The sequence below is a fragment of the Oryctolagus cuniculus genome, chromosome 15, assembly GCF_051225735.1.
Source record: "Oryctolagus cuniculus isolate XC-2025 breed Fujian yellow rabbit chromosome 15, ASM5122573v1, whole genome shotgun sequence".
In the NCBI taxonomy this organism is placed as follows: Eukaryota; Metazoa; Chordata; class Mammalia; order Lagomorpha; family Leporidae; genus Oryctolagus; species Oryctolagus cuniculus.
Genome location: NC_142881.1, coordinates 56,132,493 through 56,149,595, shown reverse-complemented (window position 1 = coordinate 56,149,595; position 17,103 = coordinate 56,132,493). Strand labels below are relative to the sequence as shown.

Sequence of the window (17,103 nt, the reverse complement as noted above, 5' to 3'; positions counted from 1 at the left end):
TAAATTAAAAGGAACTCAGTTGCAATTATAAGTGAGCATTGTGAAACATAAATTGTGAATGTCAGGGCTGAATGCCATTTAAATCAGCCATGAATATTTCTGCATCTTAACTAAAATCCTTCTCGTCACATGATTACAGGTTATCAGGCAAAGGTATTTACCTTGATTCTGTAATTCTACAACAAAAAGCCTCTCTAGGGCTTTGTGGTACAGAAAATGGAAATGGGAGTCATGCTCTTTAAAAACCAGCTCCTAATTGCAAAACTGTGAATATGTAAATCCAATTACATATATTTAAGGATTAGATATTAATTGCATCGGCCTTGATATAACCTGCATAGTCAATTCTTTTATTAGAAGTGATCATCACTTTCCATTTTGGCATCTGGTAATAACTGACAAAATATCACAGGTTCTTCATTGCTCTGTGATTTGCCAAGACGACATTATAGCTCTCATCTTTGTCCTGACCTCTGGAGCCATCAAAATGTATGCCAATCCTTGACTTGAAAGGAATAAATGTGACATTAATACAGTCTCTCAATCACTGGGCATTTAGGTGGACTGGGGACGACACATCCTAACTGTCTGATGGGCAGTGAGAAACAGTCAAATGGCAGGAAACAGAGAAGTTCTTTCTCACACAGTGTATAGAATGTTATTAGAGGACTTGCACAGCTTTGCTTCTGCCTTACTGATACCACAGAAGAATTGGAGACTTAGAATCCTTCCATCTTCTCCTGTTACTGCACTTATAGTCATTTGTTACTCTCAGTTGAACATAATTTACTCTACCTACAGGCATGGTGGAGGCTGCAAAACTGAGCAAGAATGTCTGGACTTTGACAAATCTAAGTTTAAAAACTAATTATCTGTGCTACTTAGAAAGTTGCTTTACCCCTCTGGCCTCAAGTGAAGTTAGCAAAAAACATATCACATAATAAAATGATTGAGCTTGCATCCATAGAGTGCTTCAAGCAGAGAAAGGTGTACTTGCAACATCCCTGCTTTTGTTCCCTAAGGAGCTTCTCATCTGAGGGAGGTGAGATGCTTCAGGAGTGAGCTGGGAAATAAGACATTTATAAGGAGAGTATGATTGCAATTTTAACTCAATTACATCAGATTTACAAGCAAAGTGGAGGCTCTTTATTTTCTCTAATTGAATTGGTGATCTCCTCAAGTCTCCAACCCATATGGATAACAGGGAATAAAGGAAAAAAAAATTAAATTTGATAATATAGAGTGTGCTGGTCTCTTCAGGCTTAATTTGTCTCTTTGGATAATGTGTTCTCTTTCAAGTAAATGCTCTAATTTTACATACCTCCTCCCCCCTTTCTTTTTCTTTTGGTATAGGCATGGGATTCACATGACTTCATGGTAATAGACCAGAGGTAGCTGCCTCTGATCTTTGCCATGTCCCACAGGTCATTGCTAGTCCCTGTTTCAGAGCACTGAGACATGATTAGATGCTACTGGATGTTGGGCATTGCAGTGGCACCTACCCACCGTAGAGACCTTCTTTCTATCATTTTCCTGCAGCCACAAAACATCCCCATCCACATACTCTTTGTACCAACTGCAGGCCTCAACAGGTTCAGCAATGTTCCTAACTCACCAATGTTTTCAGTGGGGTGTGGGGTTTCTGGTCCCCTTGTGCGTTCTCTGCATCTGCAGGGACCCAGATGCCTGAGCTCAGATTCATTCACACAGTCCATTCCCTGCAGATGGTGTTCTGCCAACTCCAGGCTCTGTGGTGCGCTCAGCCTGGGCTTCCCCTTGCAGCTGGGGCGTGTGCTCATTCGCACTGCATTAATTCCTCTCGGGTGTCTCTACCATCTCCTCCATGCCTCCTACCTCCTAGCTGTTGTGGGGGGCACTTTTGGAGTGAATCCAGAAGATGGAAGATGTCTGTGTCTGTCTGTCTGTCTCTCTCTCTCTCTCTCTCTCAAATAAAATGAAAAATAAACAAGGAAATAGTTAAAAGAGTCCCACTGAATCAATACAACAGTGAACTAGAAAAAACAGCTCCCAAGGACTTTCATCTCCCAGTACCCATACCCTGTGTTGTCCTCCCTCCTCAAGTATGGACTGAACCTAGTGACTTGCTTCTGATGAGTATAAAGTGGTAAATTGGATGAGAAATCACCTGTGAGATGAAATTGTACAAGACAAACTTCACGCTGTGCCTTTTCTCTCTCTGGCTCCTTGTACATGCCCACCGATGAAGAGAGCCACTTAGGGATTGAGGGGGATTCCCAGCCAACCAGCCAGGGAAGAACTGATTCCCCCAGTCCAGCAGCCCTAGAGAAAACTGAATTTTGCCAAGAACCATGGGAGTGAGCCTGGAAACAGAGTCTTCCCCACTGAGATTTCAAATGAGACTTGCAGATTGAGGGTCCACACCCCCAGTGCTCCCTTGTAATAGATCCTGAGGCAGAGGACCCAAATCAGTCAAAGGCAGACTCCTGACCAACAGAAACTGAGACAGTTAATGTTGCTGTTTTAAGCAACTAAATTGTGAGAAACTTGTGAATCCGTGATAGAAAATGAATACATTAAGGAAAATAAGAGGGCAGAAACCCTAACAGTGCACAGCAGTACTGATGGCGCTCCATTCTCCCCTTCTATTCTAGGCATCTGATGCTCTATCAAAGCCATAATCATCTTAGTATGAATCATTTTATCACTGAATCAACTGTTACCTGATATAATTGCAGTTTAGGTCTTATCTCAAATTGAAGAAGGAAAATAATCAGTGATAAGTCAAAAGAATTCTCAAAAAGAAACATTCCTCCAAATTAATACTGCAGAAGGTAGCCACAATCTCCAGCCCCAGTTTAAACACTTGAAATCATCTCATTTGTTTTGAAACTCCTCTCTTCTCTCCTGCTGACTTTTCAGCTAGTCCATCCCCACCTTGGCGACATAATTCTAATTTAAACCTCTATCAAAACCCATTATGATTTCCACTCCATTGCCCTTGAATGCTGTTGAATTAAGATACTAGCATAATTAATGGACCGACTTGCTAACACTATTTCTTCTTCACATCACAGAGAAAATGTCAAGTAACATTTCCTTTAGAAATCAAGACTACTAACAGATTTCACTGTCACTTCTAAATTAGTTAAGAAATAACAAATAGGCAAAGACAAGCAAGAATAGTTAGCAAAAGTATTTCTTCACACAGTAATCATATAGACTTCTAAATAGTTTCCTTTAAAAACATGCAGGAGGGATGATTTAATGCAAATCAATTATGGTTATCTATGGAAGATCAATTCCAGAATACACTCTGTATACTGAAACCTGAAGATGCATACGTATCTTAGAGAAAATAATAGAGTCCTCCCATATACTTTAATAATATGTCCTCCCATATACTTTAAATCATCTCTAGACTGCTTATAAAACAACCCCATGTACATACTATATAAACAGTTATTAGACTGTATTGTTTAGGGTATAAGAAAAAGTTTGTGCATGTTCAGTGCACTTCAACATCTTTTCCAGATATTTCAGATCTCAAAACAGCTGAATCTGCAAGTGCCAAATGCATGGATGCACAGGGTGGACTTTATTTCCCACAAATGACCGTAGAAATCGTCCACCACGTCCAACAAAAGGTTACCTTAAGCATGTAACTGATGCAATACAAAACAAGGTCTTCTGCATTGTTAATAAAACAAGAGAGAGCACAGAGGAGAAGTGGTAAGGCACTAGGCTGCTAAACTCCAGGGAGATCTCCATAAAGAAAAATGGCTTTCCTGGAATTACACTAGGAGTTAGGAGCAGAGTGGTATTACACCCGGGACCTGGGAGGAGCAGCAGCCACATATATTAGTGTCCGGTGGAAACTCTGTGGCTTAAAATCAGGCGTTTAGTCTCTCATGGTTAGGAGGCCAAAGTGCTGAGTCGGCGTGTCTACAGGGCCTCGCTCAGGGCACAGGCTCTTCCATTCCTGCCCTTCCAACTCTGGGTGCCTGCAGGTGCTCCTTGGCATGTCAACACATCGCTCTGGTCTCTGCCTCCATCTTCACAAAGACTTCTCCATGATTATCTCCAGGTCTTCTATTTTTTCTGCTCATCTCAAATATCTATTTGCCTCTATCTTTTAAGAACACTTGTCAATGAACTTGGGGCCTACCTAATCCAAGGCCATCACCTCATTTCAAGATCCTTAATCACAAAGATACTTTATCCAGAAAAGTGAACATTTACATCTTACAGGGATTAGAATGTAGACACATGGTAGGGATCATCACCCAGCCCTCTACACCAGGCTTTAATCTACTTAAAGTGGGAAGGACACTTCTGCACAATGTTAGGGCTTTTAGAACACCACCAATCTGTAAAGTTAGGTGTCACAGAACTCTACCCAATAGGTCAAAAGGTGATGAAAAACCTGGCAGCTGTTCTAGGCTCCGAGCAAGGAAGAAAAACTTACTAAAAAAATTTAAAACAGCAAAGCCATACTAAATGAACACAGAGTCCAAATGTATACTAAATAAAGTGGTATGAATTGCAAGCCTGAATGTTGATGTAAATTTTCCAGGACCCAAGAAAACCCTTGGGTCATACAGATTTTAGTGTACAATTATCCTGCAATAAGCTTTTCATCATTATAACAAATATATGGGAGAAGCTATTTATGAAACAGAAAGGTTGACCTGGGCTCATCATTTTTGAGGGTCACAGTCCAAGGCTGAGAGGCCCCATTGATCTGGCACCTGCGGAGAGTGGTGAGTAGCAGAGCACATGCAGGGGGAGGATCCATGGCCAGCCAGGAAGCAGAGCGGCTGGGCTGAGGCAGGCTTATGTAACCAAACCTCTTCTGAAATCTACCTTCCAAAGACACACCCCAAGTAGACTAAGGAACTCACTAGGCTCATCTCCTGCACACCATAATTGGATCAAACTTCCACCCTACAAATCATTAAAAACCTCCATGAGTTGGGAAAGCAAATTCTGTTCTAACTAGAGGTAGGCCATGTCCACAATTCAGGGAACATAGGCATCCCACAGAAATTATTAGTATTTTATTTCAAGGGCACTGCTAGGTAGATTCTAGGTTATAGATATCTATGTTGATTTGTGGCATTGCTAAGCAGTGCAGTCTCTGGTTCCTTATTTTTCAAATAGAAGCTTCACCATTCCCCTTCAGGAATGAAATTCCAGGGATATAATGAAAAAAATTAATGGGAGGGAGGGGGCTTTGTGTAGAAAGATGTCATTTACAGATATGTTTACAAAAACCTATAATGAATAAAATATATGTCCATGTTTCCTTTAGTTCAACGATTGTATAACTACAAAATTTGAGAGAATCCAAAATAACTTATCAGATTGGAACACATTCAGAAGAGATTGTTCTGCGACATAGACAGCAAGAACAGTCATACAAAAGCAAACATTTGCCACCTTTAAACACCAACTGAAGATTTTTAATATTTAGAAACTCACTGACATCCCCTCCCTAGAAATTCATTTCCAAATATCCTTTAAAAAGTGAATGTGTATTGGGAAATTTTAAGTTTCCTATTCACAGCATCATGCCACTGTGTTTCCTTAGTTTTGAAAATCAATAGAGGTTATTAATCATTCTCCCCAAAACCCACAGACGTGGGCGCTTTAAAAGAGACCTGCAAACGTTTGGGAGGATGTTTAAAGAAGAGTGTGTTCACCATAGTAGAAAAGCCACCCCATAAGCTACAAATAATCAGACGTTTTCATCCTTACATTACTATGATCATGTCTCTAGGAACTCCAAGTAGAACCATCAAACTTCAGAATTGCCACAATACAGCAGCATAACCCCAAGTCATGGGTAATAAAATAATTGTAAGCTGGGCTCTTCATCAAGGACTTTTCTCTGAGTCATTGCCGAGGTACAAGATGTAGTACAGCTATTGTTAATATCTGTCTCCTCTTTGTTTGGCAAGAATCTTTAAAATCGGCGTGGCAAGGTCATAAATAGGAAGGAGGGAAAACACCAATAGAAGGGCTCTTCAGTCCTGAGAGGCATTCTCCCTGAGAGGCCTTTTCCCAGACAGCGAGGATCAGAGGAAGGATCACAAAAAGACTTCTGCAAGATGCTACCCATCATTCCAGAGAGGTCCTTGTCGTGCCCATATTTATTTAATATATTCAGAGTCATCAACCACAGAAAGATCAGTTGCAGATTAAATATTTGGCTTGGAGCTGTGGTTCGCAAACTCTGGCATTCATCAGAGTCACTGCAGGGCTTGTTGAAATCCTGAGCCCACCCCCAGAGTCTCTGAGTCTGTCTGGGGCAGGGCTTGGTATCTGGCATTTCTAACAAGTCCCCAGAGCTTCTGACTCCACAGGGCTGGGCACGGGGTGATCATTTCTAACAAGCTCCCAGGTGATGCTGATGCTGCCGACCTGAGGACCACACTTTGAGAAGCATTTGGTTTTGTTTTGGGGAGATTTTTTTTTCTTTTTTTTTTTTTACAAATATTTGCTGCTCTGGCAATGATATGCTTGATCCTCATTTCATTATTCCTTTTTTAATTTTTTATTATTTATTTTCATTTTATTTGTAAGACAAGGAGAGAAAGATTGATAGATGAAGTGAGAGATTCCCTTTACTGCTTCACTCCCCCAGGGCCCACAACAGCCAGGGCTGGGTTAGGCCAAAGTCACAAGCCAGTGATGTGAGGGTGGCAGCCAGCAAAGACGAGCTGAGGCTTGGCAGCACCTGCACTGTGGCCTCACCGGCCCCATAGTCCCACATGTGCCACCCAAATCTCTCACCCCCTTCCCTGCACACCACAGCTGCCAGAGCTTTGCTACAGAAGAACCACTGCCTGCTAAAAATATCCCGTACAACTGCCAGCTGCAGCCTCAGCTGGCCTTTAGTTCTTTGTCAGGTTATTACAATGAAGTTACCATGGTCAACACTCCCACTCCCATCATGCACCTGACACCATGACACTTCTGAAATTTCCAAAAAAGGATAAGGAAATAGAAAATACCCAAGTCCTGCCCCAAACTCTGCCCTTTATAAAAATTCAACTACGCCTCACCCCAGACTCCACTCCCTATGCATCCAGATCATATAAAAGCCGCAAGCCAGGTTACACCAGCTCCTTCCCTCCCAAGAGATTCTGACCCATACTTGTACCTGAGTGTGTACTTGCACCTTAAATAAAGTTTCTCTTCCTGCTCTCATCTATGTCTCAACCTTGAACTCCTTTTGATGATAAACAAGAACTTGGACCTAGCCAGCTAGGGGCCTCTCCACAACACCAAGAACCCAATCCAGGTCTCTCATGTGGGTAGCAGGGACCCAAGAGCCACCACCAGCTGTTTCCCTCTGTGGGCATTAGCAGGAAGCTGGATGGGAAAAAGATTCTCTGATACAGGATGCAGGCATCCCAAATAGCGACAAGCATTGTACCAAATACACACCCAAGAAGTACTAGTTTAAATCAAGGGACTTTTGACTAGTGATTACCAATTCCTATGTCAAACTTTTTTCTCAGTAAAACTACCAGTGGAATGAAGACTTCAGGCTGCATAAGTAACCGGATACTTTAGAATAAATAAAAAGATCTTAAACATAACTGACATTGTTTTAAGTTGGGTATTTTTCTCTTTTCCTCATAGCAGTCCTTTAAGGTGTATATTATTTATCCCATTGTCCAGATAAACTGAAGCTCAACTCTTTCTGAACACAAAATCTGTATTTTCCCACCATCTCACTGATAAGAAATAGAAAGGTTAAAACCAGTGCCTTACATTTAATCCTAGCCTCTCTCCCCCCTCCAATGGTCAAAGATTTAGAAGTCAGTTGCTGGGGGCTGGCACTGTGGCTAAGCAGGTTAAAGCCCAAGCCTGCAGTACTGGCATCCCATATGTGCACCGGTTTGAGTCCCAGGTGCTCCCCTTCCAATCCAGCTCCTTGCTAATGTGCCTGAGAAAGCACAGAGGATGCCCTAAGTGCTTGGGCCCCTGCACCCACATGGGAGACCCAGATGAAGCTCCTATCTTCAGCCTGGCTCAGTCCTGGACTTTGCGGCCATTTAGGGGGTGAACCAGCAGATGGAAGGGAAGACCACCCTCCCAGCCAATCTCTTTCTCTGTCTCTCATTCTATCTGTGTAACTCTGCCTTTTAAATAAATTAAGAAATCTTTTTTAAAGAAGTCAGTTTCTTACTGATAAGGTATTATTAGTATCCTAGAGTTGCACAAAAAGAATTAACAGCATGTCTTAATATTGACTGTTGATAAGCTAAAGCAAACAGTATAGTAGACCTCTACAGATTTACTACCAATGGTTTTATTTTCCTCTCTTCTAATTCTTCTAGTAATTCTATCTCTCTATATTCACCCAGGTAATATTAAGGTACCAAACACTATCTGAGGCTCAGTTCCTACGTCCTGAGAAAAATTAGCCTTGTTAGAGTAGACCAGGCAATTAGGTCTTAATAGAATCCGTGGCAGGCAGTGCCTAGACCTGTCTGAGTCAACCACAGATGCCATGCTTGTCTCTGTTGGATGCAGCATCTGTAGGTTTCAGAAGGAGAACGAGGTCAGCTCTAAGCAAATCTTACAGCTTTTACTTTCCTCTCATTTATGCTCATGGGCAAAAGCAATCAGGGTTATTGAATTCAAGCCAGATTATGGTTGGCTGAAGACAGCTGTCTTTCTCCGGTGCTAATCAGGAGAGAGAGACACAGCATCAGCAAAAGATTGCATAGAGCGATTGGACACAATCTGCAGAAAACGCAAGTGTGGGAAAGGTAGGAAGAAGACAACGGTGATGTAGATGGCAGTGTAACACAGGTCCTCTCTGATCAGAATTCTCTTGTTAGCCAGAGTTAACCTTCTCGGGTAACCCTGCAGAAGTACCCAGCACTATAATGAGACACCATCTTTTGGGCAATGGAGGAAAACAATACAATTTTAAAAAAGAAGAAGAATCTTTGGTGTGAATCAACATTCAACTAAGGCAGGGTGTAAAAAAAGCACTGCCAACCAGGGCAACTTCAATTTCAATTTTAATTAAGAGTAACTCTCCATGCTGTGGGCTGAATGACATCTGGTGCCTGTCCTGGAATCCAAAGAAGTCAGCAGTAAGATATTTCAATTAAAGGACAAATGCCTCACTCCATGCTAGAATGCTAGACCCCAGAATAGGGTACAAGGTTAGATTTGCTCTCTTTAAAAAATAAATAAATAAAAAGAAAAAGATTTTATTTATTTACTTGAGAGGTAGAGTTACAGACAGAAAGAGGGAGAGACATTGACTGATTCACTCCCCAAATGGTCACAACAGCCAGAGTTCAGCCAGTCAAAAGCCAGGAGCCAGGATCTTCTCTCACAGGGGTGCAGGGTTTCAAGCACTTGGGCCATCTTCCACTGCTTTCCCAGGCTGCAAGCAGAGATCTGGATCGGGAGAGGTGCAGCCAGGACATGAACTGGTGCCCATATGGGATGCTGATGCTGCAGGCAGAGGTCAGCCTACTACACCACAGCGCCAGCCCCACTTGCCGTCTCTTTGCATTCAACAAGCAAACTTCCTCTAAAAAAGTTATGAAATTTCCTTTTCTCCTTGGGTAGCATGCCAAGCAAGGGCTTTCACATTTCAAATAGTTATTGATCCAACTGATTTATGAATAAAAGGAGATAGAAGCAAATGATTTGTTGGCTTTTTCTCCTGCTGCTTGTGATTAGATTTGAAAACACTTTGATTTCTGAGAGTAAACAACACGAGTCTGCCCTCTAGAGCCAGTCTCTTCTCCCATAGAAAAACACCAATTCCCCCTGTGACCTGTCACACTGGAAGTGGAGGCCGGCTCCCTGAGCCACCCCCACGTGGAAAAATCAAGGTCAAAGTGATACTATTTAGGTGGACCAGAGCCCATTCCTAGGGAAATTTGCAGACTCAATCCTGAAAGATCACCTTTAACCTGTTGAGAAAAATTTCACGGGGCTAGGAGTCAGGGTACCTGGGTTCTATGGGCAGCCCTGACACTATTTACCGAATGCTAATTTATACCAAGCCTATGTCAAAAAGGCAAAAATCACTAAATTCATGCCTTAGACCATACTATTCCATCCTCCGGGCCTCAAGTTCCTTTTCAGCCTCTATGATCAGACGGGACATGCACTTCCAACATTAAATCCTTATGATGAGTCATTATCATCCCCAATGATAATTTGTAGTCTGGAATTTAATTTTCACACAAATCATCTATCTCATTTGACACTTACAGTTATCCAGGGAAACAGAACACTTGAGAAAGAGATAAAGATGTCAATAATGAGTTATCATCATTTATTTATAAGTTCTAATCCAGGTTTTTTTGTGTTTTCCACTCAGATCCTGAAAATGTGCAAAATAGGATTGCTACAGATGATTCTGTGAGAAGAATAGAATTCTGGTTATCTTTACCTCACTGCTTACTGAGCCTCTGTACCCTCATCAGCTTAGTAAGGATGCTGGAAGATATAGGTCCACTCCAGTAGTGTGAAATGCAACATCAAGTTATCCAACCTCTGATCTTATACTTGCCTTGAAAAACCTTTCTGACATATAACCTTCCAGTTCCTAAAAAATCTGAGGATCACACTTTTTTATTTGAAAGGTAGAGAGACAGACAAAGATTGCCTACCTCCTGATTCACTCGCCAATTCCCCTAACAGTCAGAGCTAGACCAGGCCAAAGCCAAGAGCCAGGAACTCAACTTGGATCCTCCACATGGGTGGCAGAGACCTAACAGAGCCATCACCTGCTACCTCCAAGAGTGCAGATAGACAGGAAGCTGGAATCAGGAGCACAGCTGGACTTAAACCAAAGTCTTCCCATATGGAATGAAGGCAGTTCAAGCAACATCTTCACTGCCTTACCAAATGCCTGCCCTGTGATCATTCCGTCTCTCACAGAAACAGCTATTACATCTCTCAAGGATTTAATGAAGTCGATGATTTCTCCCTGTCTCTGTCTCTAATGTACACCTTCCAGGAAAGACTTGCTCGGCGATCTACCTTTACCCACACCTCTCAAGTGCCTGTGCTGTACTTTCTACACACCTGCCCCTCCCATCTTGAGCGCTAGGCTACCATTCAAAAGCAGTTTCTCTTCTCTAACTCTTCTCCACCATTCAGCTTCTATCTTTCACATCCTAAGATATGGAGAGTTTGTGAAAGGTAATTCTGATACAACTTTGGCAAGCCTAAAACCTGGCCAGCAAAACCAGTGGTAACAAATGATGGCTTTTACATTCAAGTATTCTTCTAATGACTAGCACATTCAACTGAAAAATGCTCCAAGGAGGTCCAAGGCCCTTCTACAACTTCACTTTTCCAACAAAAGAGTTTGATGATGTACCTGGAGGCAAGTCAGATTATTCTGGAGTAGACAAAGAGAAAAAACAAAAGAATAACCAAGCATTATTTCCTTTCTCTGTCACAATGGTATCCCAGATACCTTTGGCTCCAGTGACTCCTATCTCAGGAGCGTGTTGATGTTTACAGAAATGAGGCAAATGCTACAATTCTGAATTATTAGAATATTCTTTGACAGTATTTTAGAGGAATTCCTAAATTCATCAACAGACTACTCTTGAATTTTACCACCTACCTACTTACACACACACACACACACACTGATAGCTTTTAGTAGACTAACCCATACTACAAATCATCATTACATGCTTTGTACAGGCACAGCTGTATCCCACCATATCCTGCAAGAAGTCTAGCAAGAAGACTGGGAATTGCTGATTGAAGTATAGAATTTACTCTGTATTACCTTCAGAGCCTCAGATGTTCTTTGAACATCTCCCAAACCAAGACTAAAACTGAAACCAAGACCTGAAGGCTCATTTGCAACCTGAAAATGAAACCCTGCACTAAATTCTCCCAGCTTAACCCTGCTTACATGCAACGTGCCCAGCCACCTGGCCACAAATCTCCTTTCCACTCCACCTCCACAGCACCTCCTCTCCTTACTAAACCTAGTTCAGGCCAAATTACCATTTTAATGGGCTACAGGGGTAGCTTGGAGCCAGTTTACATTCCTCCACATTTCTTAAAATCACCTCCTCATACATTTTCCACACTCCTGGCATAATTTTATCTTTTTTTTTTTGACAGAGTTATAGACAGCAAGAGAGAGAGACAGAGAAAGGTTTCCTTCTGTTGGTTCACCCCCCAAATGGCCGCTACGGCTGGTGCTGCGCCAATCCAAAGCCGGGAGCCAGGTGCTTCCTCCCGGTCTCCCATGTGGGTGCAGGGGCCCAAGCAGTTGGGCCATCCTCCACTGCCCTCCCGGGCCACATCAGAGAGCTGGACTGGAAGAGGAGCAACTGGGACTAGAACCCAGCACCCATATGGGATGCCAGAGCCGCAGGCAGAGGATTAACCAAGTGAGCCACTGCGCCGGCCCACTCCTGGCAAAATTTTAAAACCCGGTTCTGATTTGCTACTTCCTGCTGCAAAAATTGTCAGAGTCCTGTGAAATAAGCCCAGTACCACCACCTGTCACTCAAGACTCTCTCTGATCCTTCCCAAACCCACCCCATCTCCCAGGCAATGCCCTGCTGCTTCTCAAACTCTAAGCTTTGGTTGTCACAATTCCCTGGGCATAAGCTGGCCTTTCCCTGGCTCTACTTGTAAAAGCTCCATATCAGTGAGGTCTGAATTCAAATACCATCTCCCTAGGAATCTTTCATACCTTCCCCACCTTGTCCTCTACCACTCTCGGTTCATGCAGAATTAATGCCTCCTTCGTTGCCAACCCAAAGTGCTCTGTACTACTTCTACATCTCTAATCACCTGCTGTTCACATTATCTTCATTTGCAAATTAGCCGTGTCACCTTTCACTAGGGTTAATGATTAAGTATTAATATTCACATTCTCCAGGGTCCAAGAACATGACTTTCACATTGTCCATGTTAATAAACATTGATTGAGTTAGACTAGTCTCTCCTTGATGTCCATTATTTCTATAGGATGATGGTCCTTAAAGAAATGGACATTTTTCAACAAGAGAAGTACTGAGTGTTTTGTTCATTTTATGGGGTCTTGCCAGGAGTACTTGCCATAAACAGCTTTAATAAATCATTGACAGAAATAGATTAGCACTCAAAACTTACTAGTTTTCTAGTCTGTCTTCCCATGTAGTGCAGAAATTCCATCCCTTTATTCTTTAATATTATCATTGATATGAAGCTCACTGTCGCAAACTTCTAGTTCAGAAAGTAAAACTATAAGTGACCTCAACAATTTTCCTTTATTGGAGGCAAAGGGTAAAAGTGGCTTCTCACTGCAGAGTTAGCTTGAGAATAATTTATGACAGCTAATTAAACCCTAGCCTGATATTTTCTATTTTTAAAGGGGCAACCAATTATTTACTCATTCATTTTCCTTTATGTGCTTAGGAGAACTTTTAAATACATTGTCAAATGTCAAGCAGAGGTGAGTGGCAGCCTGGAATTAAAGCAGGCACTGTATGCCCGGGGTCTAGCTTCTCTTGGTCTGCTGGGCACTATGACTTGGAAATGAAACTCTGCTATGCTCTAATGCTCTCCACTTTTTTCAGATTTCATTTTAATAACTTTATTGACATGTCAAGGTGGACAAAGTTGTCAAAGGTGCTATCAAATAGCCAAATAAATCAAAGCTGGATCTATCCTCATTCCCCATTACTTTACTGTCTATTTCTAACATCACCAGGGTCCATTCACAAATCTCTGATGCTTTGTCAATGTCAGATGGACGTTCAGTTTCTCCTTGAAGATTCTCCCTGTGACGTTGTGGAACATAAGCCACTGTTATTCCATATCCAGGAAAGCTTCATAGGTCTTTCAATTCTAGCCTTTTTCTCCCATGTTTTAGCTTAGTTTCTCGTGGGTTGTACATGGAGGTGTATAGGGCTTAAAAAAATGTAACTAATCGTAGCCCTCTTTCCTAATGAGCCCAAAAAAGCCTCAGTATCATGCTGGTGTCCGTCCCTACCAGCCAACCAGAGTTGGAACAAGAGCTGAAACCTCTTTGCTGTCTCAGAGTCTAGCAAAATGTCATACCAGGTCACTGAGAATGATAGAGCTGGGAAGAGGTATGGTTCATTAAGCCCAATATCCTGTAATAGAGGCAACTACAAAGGAAGGACTGAGGGAGGGATCGGTGTCCTCTTTGACATCAGCCTTAAAAGCGAGTTCCCCTTGATACTGCTAATGGATCTGCAGTTCATAAAATTTACCCAAGGCCATGTTGATTTCTAGTTTGCAAATGAGTAACAACTAAGTCAGCAGAAGTCTGTAGGTGTGTGAAGGGACTTGGTTGGCTCTTGGCAACTGACAGATAGAAATTTCACTGAAATTTCTCAACACTCTGAGTGTTGTCTTTCAGGCAAATGGTGCTATATTTTTGCTTGGAATTTTATTTGTAAAACCATTCTTTTTGGATTCATAATTCCCTGTGCAGAATCCCTGGACACATTATAGTTTTTGTTTCCTCATTGTCAGCAAACAAGTATTAAGTGCCTACTGTGAGTGCTGTGTGTTATTTCATTTGTGACTTCTCCCATGTGCACTGTACTCACACACACACATAGCACGAGGAATTCTTACATTTCAGGATATCCACATGATTTCCTGTCCCAGTTCCTTCCATCTTTATTAAATTGTAAATTGTCCATCTCCAGTGAGGACTTCTGAGTTAATGTATTCCTGCTGCCTGTAAAAAAAAAAAAAAAAATGCCCCAGTTTAGGAAATCTACAAACAAGAGGAATTCGTTTCTCACAGTTTTGGAAGCTGGAAAGCCCAAGGTCATGGGAGCAGTCCATTCACTGTCTGGCACGTTCCCTTCTAAGATGGCACTTCGTTGGCAATGGGATGCAGAAGGGTAAGAGGAATGAGCACTGTGAACACAGGGCAGAAGAGACAGAAAGGGAAGGGGGCCTAACTGGTTCTCTCCAGCCCCACCTTCTCTTGCATCAACTTGGTGATAAGGTGTCAACATACGAACTTTGGAGGGACACCAAACCATAGTACCTCTGTACTCCCATGTCTAAAAGAGCAGGTCATCGCCCACATCTCTAACAATCCCTCTCCACGTCTTGCTTTATTTTTCTACTTACACTCACAACCAGGCTGTATATTCAACTTATTTTTCTTATGACTATCTTTATTTGTCTCTAGAATATAAAGGGCAGGAACTTTTGCTTGCTTTATTCATTGCTATATTCCCAGTATCTAAAGCAATGCCCAACATATAGTAGGCTTCTAGCATGTTGGTGGAATAAATGAATGGATAAGCTCTCTAAGACAGATATAATCAGCAGCATTTTGTCAATAAGGAAATACAAGTTCAGACAGGTCAAGTAATTTCCTCAAGGTCATAAATACTGCCCCAACCCCCATAAAATGACAGAAAAGAACAAGAAAAAGTAATCTTTAAAAATATATTGGGGCCAATCTGTGGAGCAGTGGGGTAAGCTACCATCTGAGGCACCAGCATCCCATATGAGCAACATTTGGAGTCACAGCTTCTGGACTTCTGATCCAGCTCCCTGCTAATGCACCTGGGAAAGTAGCAGACAATGGCTCAATTTTCTTTCGTAGTATATGTGCTGCCAAAGCGAGCACAGACAATGGCTCAAGTACTTGGGCCCCTGCCACCCACATGGGAGGCCTGGATGGAGTCCCAGACTCCTGGATTTGGCCTGGCCCAACCTTGAACAGGGTGTCTTTTGGTGAGTGAAGCAGTGGATGGAAGATATCTCTCTTATCTCCCTCCCTCCCTCCCTCCCTAATTCTGCCTTTCAAATAAATAAATAAGTCTTTTTAGAAAGTATTTCTATTCATTTGGAAGTTGATTCAATTAGTAAAGCAGGTAGCACCTCATCTCTGTCCCTGTGCTTAGGATGTGTTGCTGGGCTTGTGTTAAACCTCTCCCGACTACCAGTGTTCCAAAGGTCAATCTTTAATGGTGTGCCTTAACCACAGGACAACAAAGATAGTGCAGGCAAGTGAAAATCACATTAATTTCATTCAATTCCATAACGACTCACATTTGTAAATCTCAACACTGTTTCAATGTGCTATCACATACATTTAATGTAACGTCACTCTGGACTGTGCCAGTAGCACTATCTCCATTTTACAGTGCAGAACACAGTAAATCAAAGCAACCACATTGATTTGCTCGAGATCACATATCGAATGACAGACCTGGATCTGGAATTAGGAAAATCAGGAAGGCCTGCTCTCTAGTTAGACAGACCTGGGTTGAAATTTGAACCTTACCTCTTCTAGCTGTGTGGCTTCTCAAAGCCTCTCTTTATCTACCAAACGGGGACCCTCCCATGTCACAAGGCTGTTGTGAGGAGTCCATGATGTGATGTATGAGGCATAGGAAGCCCAGTGACAGAGACCTAACAGAACCACCCCCCGCCATGTTGTCTCTCCTGCCTGTCCCTGCCCTGCAATTCTGCCTGCCTCCTAGCCCAGTGCTCTTCCATCCAAAACAACTATACAGCTCATGGTGGAGACACATTTTTATGGGCTTATTTAAAGGCTGGTACACATTTCAGTGAATTTATCAGTAACTCAGCCAGAGAATTCAAGGCCCAGTAGGGTATTTCACAGTCTAAATGCCAGATGTACTCAGAAGAGGCCAAAGCATGTGTGATTAGAGTTGGGAGCAGCTACTGACTCTCAAATAAAATCTAAGAAGCTGTGGTTTAGTTGAAGGCCTCCTGTGAGATGTATTTTTCACTATAAAAATGCAGCTCTTTGGTAGCAGGCTAGAGTTGTCTCAATGTGCTCCAAGAGAACTGCCAGTTGTATCATTCATTGAGCAGATTCATTGTGATATTAATTATTATTTTCTCATCTTTCACCTACAGAGGTTACATGCACAGTATACTCCTCAATAAAGCAAGCTTAACAATGAGGATGTGCTACAACAGCATTGGTAGCATAGTTGAGTTTGAAGCATGGAGTTTGTAATAACTATCATTTCGTGGCAAAAACCGAGGTCATTTTTGAGGAAGTAAGGGCATAGCAGTTTCAAAAATCTGGTTCCACTGCTGAATTCCAGGGAAAGCCTTTCATTTCCCGGGGCA

General features: G+C 42.2%; 1 long non-coding RNA gene across 8 annotated transcripts in view; it reads right to left on the bottom strand.

Moving 5' to 3' along the window:
* The window catches only part of LOC138845368 (uncharacterized), a 318,589-nt gene that overhangs the window by 45,059 nt on the left and 256,427 nt on the right, over nt 1-17,103 (bottom strand). For all 8 annotated transcript variants that reach the window (XR_016221641.1, XR_016221640.1, XR_016221648.1 and 5 more), the window contains one exon: nt 14,605-14,710. This is a non-coding gene — a long non-coding RNA (uncharacterized LOC138845368). The remainder of the gene's footprint in view (nt 1-14,604; nt 14,711-17,103) is intronic.